The sequence below is a fragment of the Monodelphis domestica genome, chromosome 1, assembly GCF_027887165.1.
Source record: "Monodelphis domestica isolate mMonDom1 chromosome 1, mMonDom1.pri, whole genome shotgun sequence".
NCBI lineage: Eukaryota > Metazoa > Chordata > Mammalia > Didelphimorphia > Didelphidae > Monodelphis > Monodelphis domestica.
Window position 1 is genome coordinate 313,969,731 of NC_077227.1, and position 25,890 is coordinate 313,995,620.

A 25,890-nucleotide genomic window follows, 5' to 3' on the forward strand; every position below is an offset into this window, starting at 1 on the left:
GCATAATCCTCCACTATCTATAAAATATAGTACAAACTTTTTATTCATTTATTTTTTAGTCCAAACTTTTTAGCTAAGATCCACCTTACCTTTCCAATTTATTTAAAACTACTCCTTACACACATCCTTGATTACAGTCAAACTGGGTTCCTTAGGACTTCTCAAATATTTCTTGTAATCTTCAGTCTTCACCTCTTAGCTCATGCCTAGGGTATTTCCTCTCTGAAAAATAATATAGTACTTGCCATTTTCCCTTTAATTTCTTGTGTTGTAGTTCTTCAGTCTACATACCTTATCACTGTGAGCTTGAGGGAAAAAAAGACCTTCTTACTTATTTTTAAATCTCCTGCAGTAATGAGAAAAACAATATCAGCATTTTTATATTTAGAAATAGAAGGGACTTCAGAGGCCATCTAGTAACCTTCATTCTACAAATGAGAAAACGGATGCCCACAGAAAGTGTTTACTCTGTTGAAATGTGAACGGACAAAGAATGTTGAAAGTTATAATGGAGGAGAGAGAAAGAATGGAGGATTCCTCTCCTCTATTACTAATGGGGAAAGGTAAACCAGGTACTGTCTCAACTGGAAGGATGTCACTCCAGTGAGAAGTAGAAAGGGAGAAGTGGGGACAGGAGAGAGGGTTTGAAAACAGGTTGATTCAGTTGAGGTGGCAATGTGTCCCTCAGTGGAGTGCAGGACCCTGAGGCTAAGCCTGCCTCAGAGTGGTAAGATGACCCTCTTTGATCTCACTTGCCAATGGGTTCAGAATCAAATCCCTTTTCTGTGGAGAGTATGACAAATCCAGATGGTTTGTCACAGATAACGACAGGATTTCAATCTTAAACTAGTTAAAGCTCAATTCCTTGATACTACAATCTAAAGACAGGCCCAAACCCAGATCTAAATATTTCTAAATATGATTTATTTGATGAACAATGGAGAAGGCAATGGCAGAGGGATGAGGGAAAAAGGGTAAGTGGGTGGACTACCCACCTTGCAGACTGGCTTTCAATACCTGGAAGCCAGAGGCTTAGGGGCCTTGGCCTCCCTTCTCTTATCCCTACACTTAATGGTTTCACTATATCCTAATGTTCAGTTCAAGGGACAGATAAGGGAGAGAAATCCAAGGGAATGGATTAGGTGGCTCAGGCCAGAATGAGCCCAGCCAAAATCCCTCTTGAGAATTCAGATGGCTGTTGATGAATCTCAGCGGAGGTATTGAGAGTCTCTGAATGGAGTCAGGTCCTAACTGGTAGAGAAATCCAGTAGAGCTCTTTCTCAGCCTCTGGAAACTGCTCCTTCCCTTCTCCTTCCCAGGCTGGAAGTGTCCTGTCATTTGGCTTCAGAGTTCTATCTAGTTTTCAGAACTCTCAGGACTCTTTTGCCCCTCCTCCATGGCTCCTCAGGCTGATCTGTCCATCAGCCTGGCTTCTCATCTCTCTTCCTTACTTTACAGTGATATATGGGGAATAACTTGTAAGCCATATTAAATCATATAATAATAATAATAGCTAACATTTATATAGTACCTACTATGTGCCAGGAACTGTGCTAAATGTTTTTACAAATATGATATCATTTGATCCTCACAACAATCCTGGGAGGAAGATTCTATTATTATCATCATCTCCTTTTTACAGATGAGGAAACTGAGGTTGAAAGAAGTTAAGTGACTTGCCCAGGTTCACACCTCTAAGATAAAAACAGTTTCTCTAGCATCTCCTCTCTCTTCCCACTACCTATATCTGAATGATTGAGCCACATTATGCAATTGCTTAGCTAAGCAGAAAATTCTGTACCCAAGGATTCTCTAAATAAAACTATAGCTAGAAAGAAATTTTAGGTGTTTTTGAAAGTTCCTTTATTTTAAGAAGCAAAAAAAAAATTCTATGCAAACTGATTCAGCAGTTTGAGCTCTAAAGAAACTCAGTTCTGTGATGAAATGTTGCAGTCAATCATGAAAATCAGAAAGAAAAGGAATGTGGCTTCTTTTTAGCAATCCTGAAACAAATTTTTCAAGTTACACTCTTTTTTTAGCTTCTTCTTAACAAACCACTCATATTGAACCAGAAAGTATTTCTCTAGATTACGCCATTCTCCAAAATCCACACAAAGCAGACAATTTATCAACTCTTAAAATCTAGCTTTTCCATCATTCTCTCCTCCATTAAGTCTTTTGTCATTCTCTTTGGACCTCCTTTGGTTCAAGGAAACACCCTATACATCTCTTACTTATAACTTTGCATTCTAGTTGTAGATCTACTATCCCCACATTCAAGAGCAAGCTCCACGAAGCCAGAGATTGCCTTATTTGTTTTTATAACTCTCTCATGTATTTTGTATATGGTGAACCCTTAGTAAATATTTGTTTAATTTAGTGACCAAGGGCCACTCATGGGACCTTAAATTCAAGGCTTTTTTACCTGAAATACTTCTCTTCAAGATTGAGAGAATCACAAAGAATGAATTAGAGAAGGGAAGGGAGCAGAAGAGGTGGAAGAAAAGAGAATAAAATCAAGGCAGGAATGGAAAGTGCATGAAGAAAAAGGAAATATTAAATAAACATATCTGCTTCATCTCACTAGGGCACACAGATATAGGTCTCAGTCTGATATTTCAATTCTACTGAAAAAAAGATCTGAAAGTTTAACAGTGTAACTTAACCGTTGAAAAAGACAATATGGTCCAGGTTGCATTATGGTCCAGAAAAAAAGAGTGGATATTCTGTCCTGGTGGGGACACATGTGGAATGTTATAATATTTTGACCTGGTTGAAACATATCTGGAGGGCTGTGTTTAGTTCTTAGTACAGGATACTAATAAACTGGAAAGTAATAAAGGTAAGACCAAGACTGAAAAGGGCCAGATCACATCACACAAGGGCTTGTTGAAGGAAATGGAAGAGAAGTCTTGGGGAAACATAAAAATTATCTTCAAATATTTGAATGGCTGTCCTAGATAAGAAGGATCTTGACTTGCTTGATTCCAGAGGGCAGATCTAGGACCAATGGGAAGAAAGAGAAAAGTGAATTAGGCTCAAAGTAAGAAATATTTCCTTATCATTAGAGCTATCCAAAAGTGAAATTTGTTTATCTCACCAGAGGCTTTTCAAAAAAGGCTTTGGAACACTGTACAGAGTACTCTCAAATTATGTATAAATTAGACCAGCAAGCCTCTAAGGTTCAATCTGCATATAAAATTCTGTGGCATTGTGGAACTCTCTTCTTCATTGCTTCCACCCTTACTACTGAAATAACCTAAGTCTTTCTGCCATTATTCACCAATCTATATTTGATACTACTACAAAATTTTCTCATGTATTTAGCTCTGGTCATACCACATTCCTATTCAAAAATCATTAGCTATTCTCTACTACCTACAACATAAAATTCAAACTCCCTCACCTAGCACTCATGACCCTCTAAAATTTTGTTCCAAGTCTAGGTTCACATCATATATAACTTAGCCTGACGTAATAGAGGTCAGCTTTGGAATCAGAGAGACCTGGTTTCATATCCTGCCTCTGACCATGGCTGCATGAGCTCAGCTTCTTAATGCTCCAGGGAACTCTAAGTCTCTAAGTGACAGATCAGGTGAAGAAGTTTCTATACCAGGACTACCTCACAGAGATGAAATTACTGATCCAAACCAAAGAAATCATACTTCTTTATACTCCAGTGTGTGAATAGAATTTGCTCCCCAGGACTCTCTTACCCAGCATTCCATCTGCATGTTTATGCTACATCTTAACGTAGGGAGTATATATTTTGATATGACCCCACCCCTCTCCCTCTTCTTCCCAGAATGGGGCTGTGGAGGGAGCAGGAGCTTGGCAGGAAATTTTACTCATGTGGTCATACTTAAGCTTTATACTTCTATTTTTCATTTCTTCTACCTCATGATTACTAATAAATCTTATAAAATATAATACTTGGAGTTAATGACATTAATTTAAATTTAATATTGTTGGTGAGCCACAAAGGGATAGAACCCTTGATCTTCTTTTAAGATAGTCTTTGAGTAAAGTTAGGGAGTAGATTATTTTGAGAAAACCTCGTTTCTCACCTGCCGCAGCCCTTTTTGCTCTCTCCCTCAAAGGAACTCTCTTCTGGAGTCTTCCCATGGCATCTCCACCAGCCAGCTTTGGTTTACAGGACTTGGTGGGGGGGTAAATGCCAATACTGGAGCTTTTGAGGGAGTAGTTTTTCCTGCACGGAAGGTAAAGCATAAATTTCCTTTATATTGCTAACAGCTAAGTGTTTACTGCCACCTTGGAAGCCCAGGTGTTTCTCTTAGGCAACAATTAGCCTCTTAAATGCTTCCACCCTCTTAACTCCCTGCCCACATAGCTGGGGAGAGCAATCAGGGGGAGCAGCAGTCCCCTGCCCATGTTGCAGTGGAAGCAAGCGGCTCCCTGGTGTTTTTACCCCTGGGGGGAAGGGAAAGAAGGCTACGCTTCCAAATCTCTCAACTTTACTCAGTACCTACTAGGGTGGTGCCACCTCCAGGCAGGAAGTAGAACTGCAACCAATTTAATGATTTGATTTAAAAGCAGGGCATGAAAGAGCAGTGTATTACCATAATTTTAGAATGTGTTTTCTTACTACCATTCCTGGGAGTACTTGTACTGATTGGATACTTTGAAATTTATCCAGTCCTCCCTAAGAAAAAAACAACTGAAATGTATCTTGAATAATCTCAAGATGCAGAAGGGAGATTCTACCCAGTCTCTGCAACATATCCAATATGGGGTTTGTCCACAGTATGCTTAGTGCAGAAATCCCCCTCGGTATGGGGAACCCCAGAAGTATGACCAAAGGAATCTAGGTGGATGATGATACTTGGGAGGGAAAGGAACCTTAAAGAGTCTAGAGGTGAATTTTAAGCCTTTTCAGACTCCATTGCCTTACTGATGTTAACTGTTTCAGTTTGTCCCCCTCCAAATGGTGAAGAAGTCTCTGTAATGCAGTTATCAGAATTAGAGAAAAGGACTCTTGGATTGATTGCTCATGCTTATTGTATTTGCTGATTGCTTTAAAATTAAATTGTCTCTGTTACACTGTTTTCATTTGTACTGTCCTACTATCGACTGCCCTATGACTGAACTGGAGAAAATACCATTATAAAAGTCCATAAACAACTTGGACAAACCCTTTTCTGTGGCAAAATCATAGGTTCTTATGGATGCTAGGTTTGTCACCAGATCCATTGAGGTCACATGCTGCCTTATTGGCCTTTTGTTCCTTTTTGCCTTTGTTAATTGTCACACTGATGATGATGGATGGACTCCATCAAACTGGTTACAACCTGTATACAACCTTTGGAGAATTTAATGAGCTTTAAAAAAATCTCAATTGATTTTAAGGGGTCTTCAGAAGTGATTTTCAGGTATCTAGTAGCACCACCTCTTTTTAATGATCATTTGCCTACCTTTGAGTTGTTTGTAACATGAGGTAAGGATCCATTTAATAGTTGAAGTGAAGTGCAATAGCACTATTGTATTCCCCACCTACGCATTTATAAAAATGTAATGGATATAAGAAGTGATTTTTACTATTATATTCCTCGCCTCCACATTGCAATGGATCAGACATATAAATACATGCTTTTTATGGCTGTTAGTCTCATGCCAGAGAAGGGAGGTTTCCCAAGGGGCTTGGTTACCCTGTGATGGATTATAATCTTATCCAAGATGTGGGAAGGATTTCCCAAGGGGCTTGGTAACCCCTGGATGGCTCTCAGAGGAAGAATTTTTCCATGGAACCTAGTGATTCCTAGATAGTTTTTATATTTGTAACTCATCAGCTTACTCTACCCTTCCACCAGAATGATCTAGATTCTTGGTCACATTTTAGACTCAAAATGTTTTCATCAGCAGTACAGAGGTTGTTTTTTGTTGTTGTTTTCTGGGTTCTCCTGCCAAATTTTGTAATGATGGTAGTAATAGGCTTTGTTAGAAATATCTTCACCAAAGTTGAAAGATTGGCTAGATCTGGAGAACTTGTGACAAGTCTTCATGAGCTACAAAGGTTTTTAAAATGTCACACAGCACTTGCTATAGAGACTCATATGAATCCTAATAATAGCAAGTTTGTTTGCTATTGTCATTAAATGTGCTCTTATGATTTGGGGGATTTTGGTACTTCACTGAATGTGCATCAGCTGCTGTACTACTGTTTTAAAAAGCTCTTGCTTGGTGAAAATCATGTGCACTCACATTGTGGATCATGGCTAATTTAAAACAGAAACATTTCATTTTGGGATGAGAAACCTTTGTATTGTGCCTCTACTTGGCTGACACCTTTTCATAGAATGTGAACTATATATTTTTGATTAAAAAATTATTATTGTTTTTCCTTGTATGTGCAATAGAGTATTTGAAGTATTTTTCTCATATTTTTTGCACTTGAAGCATGTTACCAGTATTAATGGGTCTTTTTTTTATTTTATACTAGAATAAATTTAAAATATCCACTAGCCCTAATGTCAATGCATACCCAAAAGCTTTAGACTATGGAAACCTGCCATTGATTGTTAAATATTATGGGACTTTGATTAATGATTGTATTGGATTCCAGGAGAAGGGATCACAAAAGAGCCATTATACAGTGCCAGGGATCACAAAGTTAACCTGCACAGTGCTTAGGAGCACAAGGTCAAGGAGACCAACCAATGCCAGTGGGATTGATGAGATTCTGAGCCAAGATAGGGTACTTGAATTTATTTGGGGATTTGACAAAGTGGCTGTTTTGATACCCTCAGATGCAGGATTCCCTCATGCCAGATCCAGACTTCTACCAAGTACCTCAGTTTGGCTGCCATTTTGACTCCCCTAACTCTGAGAGCAAAGGTAAAATCAGATCGGGGAATGCTTCAAAATCTAGTCCTTTTTCTCTCTCTTTCATAGTACGGCAATTTTCTGTAGACCTGGCTGCTGATTGGGTAAGTGAATAATTGCTACTACAGACTTGTGGGAAATAAATCACTTTAATTGGGTCCTGATTCAAGGACCTGTTATGGACTTATTCTTCCTTACTTAGAATTTTTACACAAAATGAGATTTTAATATTTTATGTTTCATCCAGAAATTACTTTTTTCTCTTTTATTCGGGTTTTTTGGATATTTTTAATTTTCTTTTGACAATTGATCCATATACCTCATAACTCAGCCATGTATCCTCGGGTGATCTGTATTTTGGTCAACACTCTCCTCAGGAGGGATTGTATTACTGTCATAAAATTCTAAATTTACAAAAATTTTTCTTGTTTGAGAGTAATTTTAGGATAAGAAACTTGCTACCTCCTAGAATCAAGAAAATGAACTGTATGGAGAAGGCATCATGAAGATGCCTGCAGAAACTACACACTGCCTCAAAAGATCCAGAATGAATTTGGGGTTGTAGTGAATTGAACTGTGGGGGGTTGTACACATTTACTCTGAATGTGCACTCTTATGCCAAAGGGGACTGCCCCCTAATTGGCCTTTTGCCAATGCACCTAGCAATCATTGGTTTTGTTCTCTTTCTCTTTTATTTCCCTCTTATCCCCACATTATTGTAACTTCCCTTTAGAAAATGCAATATTGTATGTACCCCTAGTTAAAGATCTTTAGAGCTATAAGCTGGTTGTGTGTAATGATTCATTGGGGAAACTAGGCATGTAAATCTGGGAGATTTCTACAGGCTCATTTCCCAATGGAATCACAGGTGGGATTGTGTGGGTAGAATTTGCTCCCCAGGATTCTCTTACCCAGCATCCCATTTGTGTTTTTATATTACATCCTAATGTAAGGAGGATATATTTTGATGTGACCGCACCCCTCTCCCTCTTATTCCTGGAATTCCTGTGGAGTGCTGGGGGGGCGGGGGGGAAGGAGGGGGAAAGAAGGAAGAAAAGGGGGGACTTGGCAGGAAAGTTTACTCATGTGGTTATACTTAAGTTTTGTACTTCTATTTTTTATTTCTTCTACTTCAAGTGATTATTAATAAATCTTATAAAATATAATACTTGTTAACACTAGCCAAATGAGATTTCTTACCATTCCAGGACCAGGACCAACAATCTTCTACCTGCATAAATTATTTCTTGAGCCTCCCCTCTTCAAACCATAAAGAAACCTCATGCACACATTTGTGTGCATGTGTATGTATGTGTGTTATGTATGTATATAACTCCCTGAAGGGATGAAGCATATCTTACACATCTCTTCTTCTCTATTCCCGCTTCTGCCCCAGTGCCAGAGCAGATTTGTAGAGTAGGTACCAGATACCTATCTATTTAACTGAATTTCTATTAATTTACTACTCTCTTTGGACAGCAATATAGGCTATAGTTTATCAGCCAAAACCAATGCATCTTATCTTCCCCAAGGGCAAGTTCTTTTTTTCTTTTCAAATACATTTTTTGGGTATCTTTTATTTTTACATCACCTAAATTTTCCTTTGTAACCTTCCCTTGCTTCCTCTTTCTCTTTCAGATAATCATCCCTTGTGACAAAGAATTTTTTTTTTAAAGGAGGAAGAGGGAAAATCAGAAAACCACTTAATACATAAAAAATTACAATATATAAAATGTTCAGCACATAGACCTTCTTACAGCTATAAAGAATGATGGAAAGGTAGGTATTTTCTCATGTTGGGGGGAAGGGGCAATGGGTCCAAACTTGTTCTTTTTAATCCTGCAACATTAATTTTCAATTGTTTTGTGGTTCTTTCTACTTATACTGTTGTAATCATTGTATTTATTATTTCTTTGGTTCCACTTACTTTTTTCATTAGTTCATTTAAGGCTTTCCATTCTTCTCTGTATTAACATTTGTTGTTCCTATAAGAAAGGGCTAATACAAATACATTGGTGTGTTGCATACAAACCTTTTCTTTTAAATATGACATTTTCACCAAGGGCAAGTTCTAGGTTCAAGCACAACTATGACATCATCAATTTAATAATGCGGATCTGATATTGACCTTTGGTTCATACACTCTAGATGTCAAGGGTAATGCTGCAATAAATAATGTGGAAATAGTTTGCAAATACAACTTGCCTAAACAGAGTTTTACAAAGACAAACTTCCTGATCTAAACTGGAAGCCTTGTAGCCAAAGAATTAACCAAATACTAATAAGAGAAAATAGTGAAACTTGTTTGCACTACTCTTCAAATGAATCTAGGACTGGGCCCTTACATCATTCCATCCAGAATGCTTTAGACTCTTTGGCCAAATCAATCGGCCAGATTGGGAACTGCCTTTTTGGTGGGTCCTCTCTTGACTAAAGGAAAATCAACAGGGGTCTGCCCTGAGCTATGCTACACTTGGAATTTAAGATGTCTATTACTAATATCATTTATTGTTATCCTGGGATCTCAGAAACCTAAATCTGTAAAGAAAGCCTTTCTACAACATTTAACCATATGACAGTCATTGGAAATTTCCTGTAAAGTGGAAGTGGTGAACAGTTAGGGATGATGGTTAGGTTATGAGGCTGTTCTCCATAGTCCACTAGGCAATGCAGGATCTTCTTCTTTTTTTAAAAAAAACCTTACCTTCGGTCTTGGAGTCAATACTGTGTATTGGCCCCAAGGCAGAAGAGTGGTAAGGGCTAGGCAATGGGGGTCAAGTGACTTGCCCAGGGTCACACAGCTAGGAAGTGTCTGAGGCTAGATTTGAACCTAGGACCTCCCGTCTCTAGGCCTATGCAGGATCTTCTAAGTGCTGGTACTGAGGAAAATCCCCACCAAAAGGATTGGCTGACTTGGACTCTGAAGTTAAAACTTTTCATTCAATTCTTCATTTTACTATTTCTATAAACCTTTAATCTTTCATCCAAATGTTTACAATATTATCCAACACTTAACAGTTTCCCCTAAGTGTGGCTGAGCATATCTCATCAATTCCATATGGGATTGGACCCTGACCGTGGGAATTTTGTAAGAAACTGGGAAAAACAGTATTGAAGAGAATTCCAAAAACAAAGCTTTAGTTCTCAATTTCTTCCTGCAGAAGGTGAAAGAAAATGATCTTGGTAAAGTATGAATCACCATTAATCTGCCTGATCATGGTCAGAGAAAGAGATATAATAAATTTCATATAAACTGAAGGTCTGAGCAATCAACTGATACTTTTGAACTTCTACGTTAAAGAGACCCTCAGCCTCCTATTCTCATCACTCCAACATATCTACCTCCCTTTTAGTGCTCATGTTCAATATAAAACTAGTTTGTAGTTGCTCAGATGCATCTACCATAGGTCTGAGCTGCCTTGTAAGCTTGGATAAAATATCATTCTCCTTGATCACTATCAGGATCAAAGAATAATTCTGAGGATGAAAGTGGGATAGGAGTTTCTGTTGTCATTACTGATTTTTACTCACTGTGCCCTATAATACTGCCCTCTTTGAGCACACAAAGGCCACTGTTAGGCCTTATAAGTTCTGTAGAAGACTAAGGGTTCCACAAACAAATACAAAGAAATATTGGCCAAGTTTCTCTTAGCGATTCCTAACATCAGTTTCAACTTGGCTCCTAAGTCTCAGGGAAAATTTCTAAATACCCAGATGGATATGAAAAATGTAATAAAGAAATGTTAAGGCTGGCTACCAGCCAGAAGATGAACACAGTAGCCAACAGACATTTAGGATCTTCTTTTCCTTTATCACAGGGGAGAGTGTATTGAGGCTCACTGGCTAAACTCCAAATGAGTTCCATAGAAACCAGCTTCAGCTTTGGATGACTCAAAGCTTCACCACCTTTCAAAGGTTCTGCCAGCTCATCCTGGCTTTCATTTTGGAGATTCCAAGCTGTATTTACCACCTGTTTCTTTCCTGAGATATTCTGATTTACTGGAAGCAATAAACTTAGAAACAACCCTTATCCCTGCTTAGGGTATACTTAAGGGCACTGCCTTTTTAATATTTAACCCTAGGTTTGAAATAAGAGACTCTGGCCTCCTAGTCACAGTAGTTACTGATGCTGCACCTGATAATCAAAGTCAGGTCTGATTCTTTGAAATCACATGATTTATCTTAGACAAGGAAGGTGTCAGGGGCCACTTTCTGCCAATGGGCCTAAGAGATGAACACCTGTTGCCACATGAGTCTAGAAGGGAAAGGATGTGCTTTCAATTGGGTTCAATTCCTGGACAACTGAGAATGTTTTCTAGTGTTAGCTACTAGAATCTCTAGAACTGCTTTTGCTTTAGCCCTAAAGTCATAAACATTACAATTATTCTCATTCCATACTTGCCAAGAAAATATTACATGGAGAAGTATTAAGATGAAAAAAAAGCTAATATTTCCCTAAACTATCATCCATGCCCATAGAGGGAGGCTATGTTTAATACATAAGGGTAGTTAAATTCAGTTAACCTATGTTTGGATTTGCCTGCAATTCAGTAATAAACTCTTTTCTTCTGTATGAACCTCATGACATTTATTCTAACTGCTGGACAATATTTTGAATTATTTGGATTGTCACGAATAAGCCACACATAAATAACTGAGAAATTAACCATGCATATATCTTCATAGAAGCTTGAGGTGAAAACTGGATACTCATTCTTAACATTACATAGAGATTAGCAGTTCTCCTTTAATCCTATACCATTTATGTTTCCACAACTACCGCCTGCTTGGACCAAACTCTGCTGCACCCCATTTCTCAAAATGGGACAGCAAGGTGCATCATGATAAAACTAGATGAGAGGGTTGGGACTGGGAAGGAAGACTCAAATCCTGAAGTCATTTTGGGAAAGTGAGTCAGAGAACAGACCAAGGAGACTTGAGATCGAAAGTAAGAAAGCCAGATAGATCTTCATTGGGGATGCTTTTCTTAAACAGCTGAGATGGCAGAAATTTAAATCCTTATTAAAGAAAACAAAACTAGAAAAAAACCTATTAGAAGCCCTTTTCTCATGCAGTTGTGTCCAACCAGCAGAATCCTGTTAACATGGTTTACTGTTACCCAAGCAGATAATCCACAAATAATCACATCATGGGAAATATGAAACTCTCTAAAATACAATATAATACTGACATGACTATCCACTTAGAAAGAAAATCTAATTTTCAAAACAGATACATTAAAGATTCACTATTGACACTATAAAATGACTGTCCAAGTTACAGTAAGATTAACAATATACTTTTTTTGGTAGTGAGATTGTTTTACTACACTAAGAATAGGTGAGTTACCAAAAAGCTGCTTTGCATGAACTATTTCAGGAACACCATTAATACATAAGGCAAAGTACACAATATTAATGTGCACATGATCTTAAACGCACACTTTTTTAAAGTATACTAAGTCCTTATAGGCAGTTGCCTAAGGAATTTAGCTTTTTAGAAATGTTAGTTAATATTATGAAAAGTATAAGAAGTCAAAGCTTTTCATAATATTAACTAACATTTCTATTTCTAAAAAGCTTACTATGTGTCAGCAGGGACCATGCCTCCTTTCAATTTCATTATATTCCTTGAATACAGTAATGCCGGCAGGCTTTTATCACTTTTTACCAGACTTATTGTTATAGCATCCTAACCACCTTTATAATTCATTCTAATGTTCATAGCCAACCACATCACTCCCCTGATCAAAAACTTTTAGTAGCTCCCTACTGACAGAATTCAAGCTGCTTGGTATGAAATGTAAGGCTCTACAATCTGGCTCTATTCTATCTTTCCAGTTTTATTTCACCCCACTCACCTTTATATACTTTACTATCTAGCCAAACTGGACTAGTAGCTTTCCTTACTCATCCTTCTTTTATGAATTCACAAAAGACATCTACACCTACTGACATCCTTCTCTGCCTTCAAGACCTATGTCAAGTACCATGCTTCTCATTCCTCAAATTGAAAGTGACGTCTCTCATTAAATTACCTCATAGCACTATACCTGGATCTTTCCTTTTTCATTAAATTTTAATATATCATACTTATTCATGATTTATTATCCCTATTAGATTATATGGGCCTGTATAACTTTCATCTTTGTGCCCCCAGCTTCTAGCATACTGCCTTATACATGTTAAGTACACAAATGCTTCATATGATTCACCAAATGTGGAGACTACTAGATTTTTTAAACATTTCCTCTTAAAAAAATTTTTATTGGCTTTTTTTGGTTTGATATTACCTAGATTTCCCCATGTATACCTCTCCTCCTTCCTTCTCTAAAGAAAGCCATTGCATTTAACAAAAGAATATTTTTAAGAGAAAAAAAATAAGCAGAACTAATCAATACATCAAAAAATATGGCACTATATGGAATGTTACATACCCATGGACACATACCCTCAGCAAAGGAAGGGAGCAAAGTTAAGTTTCTAGTTTTCAATTTTGTAACATTCTTTTTTTTAAGAGCTAACATTTTTAAATTTACTATTTATTTTTAACATTCCTTTTTTAAAAATTGAGTTTCAAATTCTTTCCTTCCCCTAATAATCCCTCACCTATTGAGAAGGCAAGCAAAATATCAATTATACACGTGAAACTATACAAAACACATTTCCATATCAAAAAAAGGCAAGAAAAATAAAGGTGAAAAGATTATACTAAATTTTCACTCAGAATTCAAGTCTTTCTAAAGGTGGATAGAATTTTTCATCATGAATCCTTTGGAATTATCTTGAATCTTGATCAGAGTATCTAAATCTTTCACAGTTGATCATCCTTAAAATACTGCTATTACTGTGTACAATGTGCTCATTTCACTTTGCATCAGTTCATATAGGTCTTCCCATGTTTTTCTGAAACCACCCTCCTTGTCATTTCATATAGCATGATGATATTTCATCATAGTCATATGCCACACATAATTGCATATAACAGACTTCTTTACTAGCAGCAATGCAATGATCCAGGACAATTCTGAGGGACTCATGAAAAAGGACACAATCCATATCCAGAGAAAGAACTTTGGGAGCAGAAACACAGAAGAAACTTTGGGAGCAGAAACACAGAAGAAAAACAACTGCTCGATCACATGGTTTGATGGGGATATGACTGGGGATGTAGACTCTCACCTATTGCAAATATTAATAATATGGAAATAGGTCTTGATCAATGACACATGTAAAACCCAGTGGAATTGCTTGTTGGCTATGTGAGGGGGGTAGGAAAATGGGAGGGAAAGAACATGATTCATGTAACCATGGGAAAATACTCTAAATTAATTAATTAAATAGACTTAAATTCTTTTAAAAAAATCATATGCCACAGCTCATTAAGCCACTCTCCAATTGATGGGCATCCCCTCAATTTCTAATTCTTTCCTACTACAAAATGAAGTTCTAAAATATTTTTTGTAAATATAGGTCCATTTCCTTCTTCTCTGATCTTTTTGGGCTAAAGACATGACCTAGTAATGGTACTACTAGGTATACACCATTTCAAACCCTTGTGCACATTGTTCCAAATTGATCTCCAGAATGGTTGGACCAGTCTTCAACTCCACCATCAATTTAAGTATACTTATTTTCCCCAATCCTCTCCAGCATTTGTCATTTCTGACAGGTGAGGTAGCACCTCAGAGTTGTTTTCATCTACACTTCTCCTAACCAATTAGTGATTTGGAGCATTTTTTCATATGATGATAGATGGCTTTGATTTCTTCTGGAAATTGCCTGTTTATATCACTTGACCATTTATCAAATGATTCTTATGTAGAAGCTGTTAAATTTTGTAAGGTCCTGACTGGTTTGATGTTTGAATGGTTTCTTTTTGGCTGCTTGCAGTATTTCCTCCTTGACGTGGTCCTTGACATGGTCCTTGACATGGATGTTCTGGAATTTGACTATATTACTGGGAGTTTTCATTTTGTGATTTCATTCAGGAAGTAAACAGTGGATTCTTTCCATTTCTATTTTATCCTCTGGATCTAAGCTATCGGGGCAGTTTCCTTTATAATTCTTTAAAATGTGATGCCTAGGGGGCAGCTGGGTAGCCAGGCCTAGAGAAAGGAGGTCCTAGGTTCAAATCTGGCCTCAGACACTTCCCAGCTGTGTGACCCTGAGCAAGTCACTTAACCACCATTGCCTAGCCCTTACCGCTCTTCTGCCTTGGAGCCAATACATAATATTGACTCCAAGATGGAAGGTAAGGGTTTAAAAAATAAATAAATAAAAATAAAATAAAATAAAATAAAATAAAATGTGTTGCCTAGACTCTTAAAAAAAATGACTTTCAGGAAGTCCAATAATTGCTAAATTTTCTTTCCTCAATCTGTTTTTCAGGTCAGTTGTTTTTCTAGTGAGATCTTTCACATTTGTGAATGAGTAAATTGGAGAAAACATGCAAATTTCTCCTGTTTTTTTTCTTTCTTTTGTCTGTTTTATTGTCTCTTCATGTCTCGTGGAGTCATGAGCTCCCAATTGCTCAAATTCTAATTTTTAAGAAATTAGGTTTTTTTCAGTAAGCTTTTGTACCTCTGTTTCCATTTAACAAATTCTGCTTTTTAAAAAGAGCTCTTCTGTAAGTTTCTACATCCCTTTTACCATTAGGCCAATTCTGTTTTAAAGTATTATTTTGTTTAGTATTTTTTGTGCTGCTTCTATCAAAATGTTAATTCTCTCTTTATAATTTTCTAGCATCAGCTCATTTCTGTTCCCAATTTTTCCTCTACCTCTCAACGCTTTCTTTAACTCTTCCAAAAATTAACATTTTTTTCTTTGAGGCTCTGGTTATAGCTCTGTTTTCTATGCTATTTATTTTGCTTGAGTTTCCCCATCATATTGTAAGTCTTCATTTGTCAAAATTCAAGCAGTAGTGTAATTCTTGGCCACTTACATGTTTCTTCTGTTTGTATGCACAAATCTGGTATGTGCAGTTTCTCTCTTTTCCAGCACTAGTGTCACACACTTTCTGGGATGGGTAGGGGGTACCTAGATAGGAGAGCTTCTGTGGATCTACAGGTATGTGGAGTAGGGCTGGGGCTTATGCCTCTATCTCCTCATCAGTGCCACCTGTGGAATGAACAGTATGGAAAACTTTAACCATTTCTGGTCTCCAGGGTCATCCAAAATTAATCTAAACAGAAGCCTCCTCTTGCCAGGGATCTGCTTACCCTCAGGAACAGATATCTCCTGATTGTCATGGAAGCAGATCAGATAAGGCAGCAAACACAATAAACTTGACCTCAAATGCCTGTTTGAGAGTTCCAAGTCCAAAGCAGAAGTTGATCTCTTAGAAAGCACTAGAGCTCTCTAGTGGCCATATCCTAGCCCTATTCAATGGGGTCAAGGAATGTATCAGAACTGAGCCACCCAGAATGTGACTGAGAGAAGGTTCTGATCACTGCTGCTCCTCTCAATGGCATATCCCTGTGTTTACCATAAGAACAGTGGCTCTAGCCAAGAATTCCTTCTAATCCAGCAACATACTAGATCATGAGACTATATAGAAAATTATTAAAGTTTAGACTGTCAATAAGACTTTTTGATCATCCATGAGTTCAAATCCTGCCTCTAATACTTAATAGCTCTATGAACATGAACAAATCACTTAATTCAAATCTTAGTTTTTAATCTATAAATGCAGATAACACCTATCTTACCTCTTCATGGATATTTTGGAACACAGATGAATGTCATCTGACATTAATATAGTTTTAACATTTAAAGTGATATACATGTGTGTATATATAAAATACTCCTGATGTAAAGCATTCTATAAAAAATGAAAGTCATCATTATAATTATTACTCATTTTTTACACAATTACTAAAACAAATTTCTTAATGAAGAAACATAAGCACATCTTATCCTTGTCCAGAGACTCACAGGATTTAGAGTTATATATATATATATATATATATATACATATATGATTTCTTGCATGATGCTTCACCCATTCTAACTCCAAACTCTTTGAAGGAAGACAGCATGTTTTGTCTTCTAATATATACTCAGCACTTAGCAAGTGCCTAGGACCAATGAGACATGATTCTATAATTCCCAAGGGAGCAAAGAAAGAGGGAAAGGATCAATATGTATAAAGTTATTTATAGCAGCCCTTTTTATAGTAGCAAAGAAAAAAAAGGAAGAAACCATCAATCAGAAAATGGATGAAAAGTTATGGTAGATAAATAAAATGAAGTATTATTATGCCATAAGAAATGATGAAAGGAACAGATTCAGATAATCTGTAAGGATTTTATGAACTGATACAGATAGAGGTGAGCAGCACTAGAAGAATAACACACAGTGTAGCAACACTATAAAGGAAAACAACTTATGAAAGACTTAGTGACAATGATCAAAATTATGACAAACTGCTCCAGAAGACTGATGATTTATGCAGTCCAATCCTTGTTGGCCAGGTAGTAGACTGGAGGTACAGAGGGAAACATGGCCAGTGTGTGAGCTTATTTTACTAGATGGTGCTTATTTGTTTTAAGGGAAAAAAAAAAGGCTTTTGGGAGGATGCAGGAGGAGAGAAGAATCTGTAGGGCAGCTACAGGGCTCAATGGAGAGAATACTGGATGGGTCAGAAAAGTATGAGTCTCAGACACTAACTAGCAATTTAGTTAAGTTCTCAGGGTTCAGTGACTTGGCCAGGAAGCTAGGAAGCTAGGAAGAGTTCACTTAGCTGCCCCTCTACATTATGTTCTACTTAAGAATTACAACACTCATTCTCTCATATTTGATAACCTACCAAACCCCCACCTTAGATTACTCCCAATATCCTCTCTACTCCATGTGCTGCTGAATGGAGCTATATAATATAAACCATACCAACGAAATCCACTACAGATTTAAGGAATCTAATCTCAATTAAACCTTCATGATGTCAAGCTAATCCTATAGTTTCTCCCTAGTAGATTCTCTTTCTTAAAAATTGTTATCGGGTTTTTTTTACATTACCATCATTTTCTCCAATATTCCTTTCTCTTCCTGTCCTAGAGAGCTATTCCATAGAATAAATATTTTTAAAAGAAAAAGGGGAAACATCATCATAAGTGATCAACATATGAGAAGTCTCAAAATATATGCTATACTTGTAGATCTCCCATATATGCAAAGGGAGGGGGAGTTAGCATGTCATATTTCTTCTTTTAAAACATGCTTATTCTTTATGATTTTACAATATTCACTATTTATATTATTATAGTCCTTATGGGGGTTTACTTATATTTTTTCCTTCTTTCCCCCCTATTATTGGCTGTAGTCTTGGACTTTTGAATTTGCTGGATCTGTGGGTTTGGGCTATTCTGTCCTGAAGGGGCTTCTTCTCTGCTCTGCTGATTGATAGGTTAGGCTAATGGTATTAATGAGGTCAGATCTTCCCCAGCTGGCAGCAGAAACTGAAGGTGTAGGTGAAGGTGAAGGGAGCTGTGCTTCCAGCCCTGTTAGCAAGGTATTCTGTAGTGGTTACAGCCTTTGCCCTGGGATTGGAGTCAACTGGATTCTCACAGCTACTCTCAGCCAATCTATGGGGGAAAGGTGTTGGAGATGGAGCTTCCCTGCCCTCTGAAGGCTTCTTATCTGCCCTATTGGTAAGATTAAGCCAGAGTGGAGTTGATTTGCAGAGCTGGATGTGCCCTGAGGTCAAAATCTCCAGAAAGGGGAGTGGTGGAGTGTTTTGGCTGCAACTAGGCTGACCTCTCTGTGTTTCTCCTCTAGCTGCCTCCCTGCTGCCTATGTTCAATGCCCTGAGCCTGGCACAGCTGTGTCAGCAAGGCAATCCCTCCTGACTAGCGCCCTTGCCCACCCAGAGATTCTAGCCACCACTGGAGACTCAGCAATGTAGGTGGGGGAGGGGTCCTGGAACCTTCCTTCTTCCTTTTCCTTGAATCCAAGAGTTCAAGAATTCAGGCTTTTTTTGGCATACCTTTTAAGCTGAATCCAGCAGGAGGGTCTCCCAGCTCTGTCTTGCGGTTAGATTTGGTTTTCTGTCCCCTCGAAGCACCTTGTTTTTGATGGGTGTAGAAGGGTTTTAGAGAGTTCTGGACTTTTGCTGCGTCTAAGACACCATCTTGACTCCACCTGTAGGGGGATTTTTCCTTGGCTTGCTTACTTCACTTTTTATCAGTTATCATGGATCTTTCCATGCTTCTCTGTATTCATCAAACTTGTAATTTCTTACAGAACAATAATATTCCATTAGTCATATGTCACAATTTGTTTAGCCATTCCTAAACCAATAGGCATCTACCTTTTTTCTCCTCAATCCTTTACTATCACAAGTGATGCTATAAATTTATTGGGGTATATGAGAGCTTTCTTCTTATCAATGGCCTCTCTGAGGCATAAGTCCACTAATGGAATTTCTAGGTCAAAGGTAATGGCCATTTTAGTTTACCAAATTCCAAACTGCTTTCCAAAATGGTTGTACTAATTCACAGCACCACTACCAATGCCTATTTCCCCACAAAACCTCCAATATTGACTATTTCCTTCTTTTATCATTTGGCCAATTTGCAGCATTGACAATCTCAGGACTGTTTCAATTTGCACTTCTCTTTTTGACCAATGACTTAGAGGCAAGTGCCAAAGAATCTAGTTAAAATGTAAATGGAAAATATTTAACAAAATGAATAAAATATGATAGAATAATAGATGTTAATATGTGGTTTTCTAAGTCACAAAGCAAGATAATAATAATAAGGCAAGATCCTTATCTGTTTCTACTTAAGTCTGACATTTTAATCAGTCTGACAAATACATTTTAGAGCATTCATTCATATGGCTGTTAACAATTCAGAACACTTAAATGTTGGGAAACCAAATGATCATATGCATATCTATTAACTGTTTATATATCTTGGATATCAAATCCTAATCAGAGAAATGTGATAGAAAACTTTTCATCCCATTCAACTACTTCCCTTCTTAACTTAGGCATTAATATTGTGTCTGCAAAAGCTTTTCAGTTTCATGTAATCAAAGTTGTCAATTTTATATTCTGTAATTTCCTCTAAACTTTGCTAGGTTAAGAATACATCTCCTACCTGTAGCTATGAAAGATATGTAAGATCTATTCCCAGATACTTTAAGAAGGCAAGGATTCCCCTTTAAATTATTGCCTCTTAGATTTCTATAGAGAAGTGCTGTTGAATTTTGAGGGTTTATATTATAGTCTGCAACACTGCTGAAACTGTTGTCTCAATTATTATATTCACTGATTCCCTAGAATTTTCTGACAAGACCATCAAATTGTCAGCAAACAGGGATAGTTTTTTAATCTCCTCTTTTTCTTTGCTTTACACACACACAAACAGACAAGTATATATATATATATACTTTGTGTTTTAATTTCTTTCTCGTCTGATTGCTAGCATTTCCAGAACTATATGAAATAACAGTGATGAGAATTAGCATCCTTTCTTTAATTCTGCATATGCTGAGAAAGATCCTATTACATTCCCATTGCATGATACTAGCTTTTTGTTTTAGATATTTATAAGAATTTTTCTGAATATACCCCCTAAGCCTATATTTTGTAGAGAAAGTATAAATGAGTATTGTACTTTGTCAAGATGTTTTCCACATCTATGGGACAATTATGTGGGTTTTGGATATTTGTTTTTATTATAATTATGTTAACTGTTTTGTTTTTTAAACCCTTGCCTTCTGACTCAGAATCAATACTAAATATCAGTTCCAAGGCAGAAGAGAGATAAGGGCTAGGCAACTGGGGTTAAATTAGTTGTCCAGGGTTCCATGGCTAGATTTGAATCCAAGACCTCCTGTCCCTAGGATTGGCTCTCTATCCACTGAGCCACCTAGCTGCCCCTGACTTTTCTTAATGTTGATCTATCCTCAAATACTGAATATGATTGCTCCTTACTCATTTCCACTTCTAGGAATCCCTATATTGCTTCTAAACATAGGTCAAGCCCTTACTGATGTTCCCAGCTGCTAGCCTACTCCTTCTCTAAACTTTCTTGCATTAATTTTGGACACATTATATATACATTTATATATGCATATCTTGTTTCTCCTTTAGAATGTAAGTTCCTTTAAGGCAGGAACTATTTCCCTTTAGTCACTGTATCCCCAGAACTTAGCATGGTGTCTAGTACATAATAGATACTTAGTGTTTGTGGATTGACTAATCGAGTGCATCACTGCTCTGGTAAACTATAAACCTCAGCAATCAAAACCATCTTTTTTATGCTTAGTGCTTAGGACAGAGTCTTCTACACAGAAGGCTCTTAATAAATGTTTGGTAGGAGGGGCATCATGAGCACAGAGAATGGAGAGCTGGTCTCTGAGTCAGAAAGACTAGGAGTAAAGTTTCACCACAAACTAACAGTATAGGCCTGGACAAGCCATGGAGCCTTTCAGGGCCCCATGTTGCAGCTGCTGGTGTGTGCAGGGGAAGAAGTTCTCAAGGCTGCTGCTATAGCAGTGGCTGCTGTTCTGCACAAAGGACACCCCATCTCCCCTTTCTGTGACCCTGTCCTAGCCTCCATGACTGTAATGCACTCCTTCCTCGTCTCTTACTTCTAGGAATCTAAGGGTGGGGATAAGGAAGAGAACTCACTCCTTTGGGCTTTGTAGGCACCAAGTTATTGGGAAGTCTGAATACAGTCACTTCCATCTATTACTATCCAGAGTAAGTGTCTGCCCTTTACTGGTCTACATCAATACTAGGGACTACATAAAGTCCACCTCCTAACTCAGGTCTATAAGTGTGTTCGGATAAGTATCACTGGTCCCATAACCCAGAGAGTTCAGCAGCCTTCTCTCCCACAAACTCCTGGCACTGAGTGTGGGGATAGACAATCACACTGTTGAAACCAAAATCCAACTGAGAACCAAGCCACAGGCTAGCAGGTGACTCTGGAAAATAAGCAACTTCCTAAGAGGTAGTAAAACTTTAAATTCCCATGTCATAATTCTGTTATAGATCAAACCATATTATCTACATATCTACATATTATGCACAGATATATAACATTTGTATCTTTGTCTTCAGGCAAGAAGATAGACCTTTCAAGGATTCTCCAATTCTAGGATTTCTGGAAATTGGTCTTTTTCCACCATTCTTTCCTGAAGGTTGACAAAATGCAAGGAGAAGCAAAGGGGCTTGGGTGATTCACAAAGTGGCAGAGATCCTAATAATTAAGAGATGCTTATAAATAATAGCATAATAAATGAAGAGTTTGATCTAAACATAACTCAAGTCCCTTCCAGCTCTAAAATTCTATAGTTCTTTACAAAGCAAAAACAGAAGTAAGTAGGAACAATGCCATATAAGATTCCTTTTACTTCCAAACGGGGGCCAACCACTGACATGCCTGAAGTGGAGTCGAGTCCCAAATCTCCTAAAATGTCTTCTACTTTTACAAGGGACCTAATCTGGTAAAAATGCCTGCTCAGCTAAAAGGACTAGCAGCAGCAGCCTGAGGAAACAAAGCAACCAGAACTTTCTTAGGTTGAAGAGGGAGACTGATTTCAGCCAAGGCAAAAGTGGTTTCCGGCTGCTCACCCATATGTGGCAGAAAAAAACAGCTAGTAGAGAAACTGTGACTTTTCTAGGAAATGGCCTCCCAGAGCCCTTGGGCCAGCCTCTAAGCCATGTGAAGAAAACACTTTTGTTCTAGGACAAATCCTCCATCATTCAGTGTCTGCTCTAGGTCCCAGTTACTTGCATGGTGACTTGTACTACTCTCCATGTGGCTTCTTCCCTCTTCCTTAGCATCTGCAATCATGAGAGGAAATAGTTAGCTTTCCTAGCTTAAAGGCCTACAAAGGCTCAGATGCTACAAGCTCCCTAAAATGACAACCTTATAGGGTAAAAAGACCCAACTCTATTAATAGTCTTAATCTACACATTAAAGGAAAACACCAGTATACCCACAATAAGGGAGAAAGAGGAATGACAGCTGGCCAGTTAGAAAGGGAGTCTTTAACAAAATGAAGACAGATATGTACTAATTCCTTTACTCCTCCCCTTAAGTAAAACCCAATCTCCAGTATTTAGGGACCCATCCCTGCCACCACCACCTCCACTCTAAAATCAGTCACCTAACAGATACTGTGGTGGCAGACACTGTCCCTAGCCAGATGCTAGGGATAAAAATACAAAAATGGAAGATCCTGCCCTCAAAAAACTTATATTCTATAGCAGAAGATAGTGAGCAAGGAGAAAAGAGAAATGGCTAAGGGAGATACTAGTTCCCTAGGAACCAAACTGAACTCAGGGAAAGAGGGATGAGCTTAGAGAGCTAGTTTCCAATCTTCACTCTGCTACCCATTCAACATGCCTAGGTTTCCTGAACTGTTCTCCCTCCTGACTTCCCTAGGTTCCTTTTAGACTCAGCTCAAATTCCTTCTACAGGATCCATTAGCCCCTTCTTTCCCTCTGAGATAACTTTTCATGTGCATTGTATATATATATTGATCTCATTTTTCTTGTTTTGTTTTTAAATTTTTCTTTGTATATCTAACACCACAATGCCTGGCATCTGAACAAGCACCTAAATATTTGATGACCAAATGGCACCAACTGGTTATTAAATGACTACTATGTGTGAGGCTGGGCCTGGTGTGAAGAACACAAAGAGAGATACACATAGACCATAAAAATGTATATGGAGAGGCAGCTAGGTAGCAGTGGATTTTAAAGCACCAGCCCTAAAGTCAAGGAAAACCAGAGCTCAAATCTGGACTAAGATATTTCTAAGCTGTGTGACTCCGGGCAAGTTACTTAATTCCAACTGCCTAGTCCTTACTGCTTGCTCTACTGTCTTAGAATTGATACTAAGACAGCTAAGATAAAAGGTAAGGATTTGAGAAAAAAAAAGATGTATACAGAAAAGTAAAATAAATAAACTAGAGAAATACAGCATAGAAAAAATATAAAGAGAGAAGAGAGAAGTAAAATCACAGGGAAGCATAGTGGAGCAGCCTAGTATCAGTACTACAGTGTTAACTTTATTATATACTTTTTTTTTTAACCCTTACCTTCCACCTTGGAATGAATACTTAGCACAGGATCCAAGGCAAAAGAGCAGTAAGGACAAAGGCAATTGTGGTTAAATGACCTGCATACAGCTAGGAAGGCTAAATTTGAACCCAGGTCTTCCTATTTCTAGCACTGGTTTTCAATGCATTGAGCAGCCTAGCTGCCCCTCAATAGTGGTAGTCTCTCGGTGACCGAGAATGACTATTGTCTTTGTGCAGTTTCATCTACGGTGTACCCTCATGTGGCTTTGGAGTCCAAAGGCTGAGGCGCACAGTTTGTGGCACATGGGACATGGGACGCCAGTTGTTACAGGAGGTGCGGTTGTAGCCTGGTGTCGGCATTCACGCGCAGCGGCAAGACGTCGACGTCGCTCATCTTCAAAGGTGGTGGCATGGTTAATGTGGGTTCGCCAGCTTCTTCTGTCAGAGGCAGCGAGTTCTAGTTGCTTTGGTGTAATGCCAGCCCACTTCAAGTTTGACTTTAGCTGATCCTTGAATCTTCTCTTTGGTCGGCCTTGTTTCCTGAGTCCAGCTGACAGTTCACCACAGAATACCTGTCTTGGTATTCGCTGTGGGTCCATGCGGATGACGTGTCCAGACCATTGTAGCTGGGTTTTGAGGACCAGGACTTCGATGCTGGTGGAGTTGGCTCTGTTGAGGACTTCCTGGTTGGTGATACGGTCCTGCCATCGGATCCTCATGATTGACCGGAGAGAGCGTTGGTGGAATTGCTCCAGCTGTTTCATGTGCAGTACAGTACAGTACAGTACAGTACAGTACAGTACAGTACAGCTAGGAAGGCTAAATTTGAACCCAGGTCTTCCTATTTCTAGCACTGGTTTTCAATGCACTGAGCAGCCTAGCTGCCCCTCAATATATACTTTTTAAAACTAGCAATCTAAATATAAAAGGTCACATCATTTTTAAAAATTAGGAGAATGGAAGGAAATAGCTAAAAGATTTTAGGGGAAAATTCTACTACATTTATAAAGAAAAAGTGACAAGAGAACACAAATGATAAAAAGAGGTCATTTCAACAACAAAAAATTTTCAAGTTTTTGAAAAAAATAAAATCAATATGTAATTAGAATAAATGGTCACATGAGGGGGGAAATCTTGGAATTAAAAACTCTCAGAAAAATCCAACAATACAGGTATTATTATCCATTTTGCAGATAAGAAATCAAGGATCTAAAGGGTTGAGTGATTTGCCCACGGGAACAAAGTACTTTGTATGGTAGGAAAAACCAAAAACAATGTATCTAATCAATCAACTGGGAGAATGGTCGAAAGAACAGGGGTTTATAAATGTAATAAATAATACTGCAATATAAAAAACAAATAACAAAAGATTTGAAGAAACATGGCAAAAGTTTTTTGAACTGAAGCAGAGCAAGGAAGAAAAATCTCAGAAAACATACTCAGTGACTACAAAAATGTAAATTAAAAACAATACTAAAACGCAACTGAAAATAGATTTAAAACAATGACTAATAAAAATTCTAAAGGGCATATTATGAAACATACTTCCTTAGAAAAAGAAGGGACTGTGAATAATGACTGTCATGAACTGGCTTCAACTGTTTCTTTGTGCCAATTAAAGTTGGGGGAGAGGACAAAAACACCAGGAACTGTGTATTGGTGGTGGTAGGGGGCAATAAATAAAATTTTAAAACCAAAAACTTTTAAAATGGGGGAAGAGGGAAAGGAGAATCACTCACCCTAAAGCTAACTTCTTGCAAGGAAACCCTGAGTTAGACTAACTGGAGCTTTTAAATATACTACCCTTCCCCCAGAAAAGAAAGGTCAGTATGTAATTCAGGGAGAGGGAGGGTCCAATAAGCATTCCTTTTCCTCATGAAGCTAAGGCACAACGACTGAGCATGTGAATCAGAATAATTATTTATTAAGGACCCAGAGGGGTTTCATGATGAAAGGTTCAGCCTTAACCAAATGTTCACACATAGTTCACTGGCCTAAA

At 37.9% G+C, this 25,890-nt stretch overlaps 1 long non-coding RNA gene across 3 annotated transcripts in view; it reads right to left on the bottom strand.

Annotated features, from left to right (window-relative positions):
• Positions 1–25,890, bottom strand: part of LOC107650651 (uncharacterized) — a 99,897-nt gene that overhangs the window by 51,443 nt on the left and 22,564 nt on the right. For 2 of the 3 annotated variants that reach the window (XR_008915057.1, XR_008915056.1), the window contains exon 3: positions 18,826–18,980. The exons of the other annotated variant lie outside the window; for it this stretch is intronic. This is a non-coding gene — a long non-coding RNA (uncharacterized LOC107650651). The remainder of the gene's footprint in view (positions 1–18,825; positions 18,981–25,890) is intronic. 3 annotated transcript variants of the gene reach the window in all.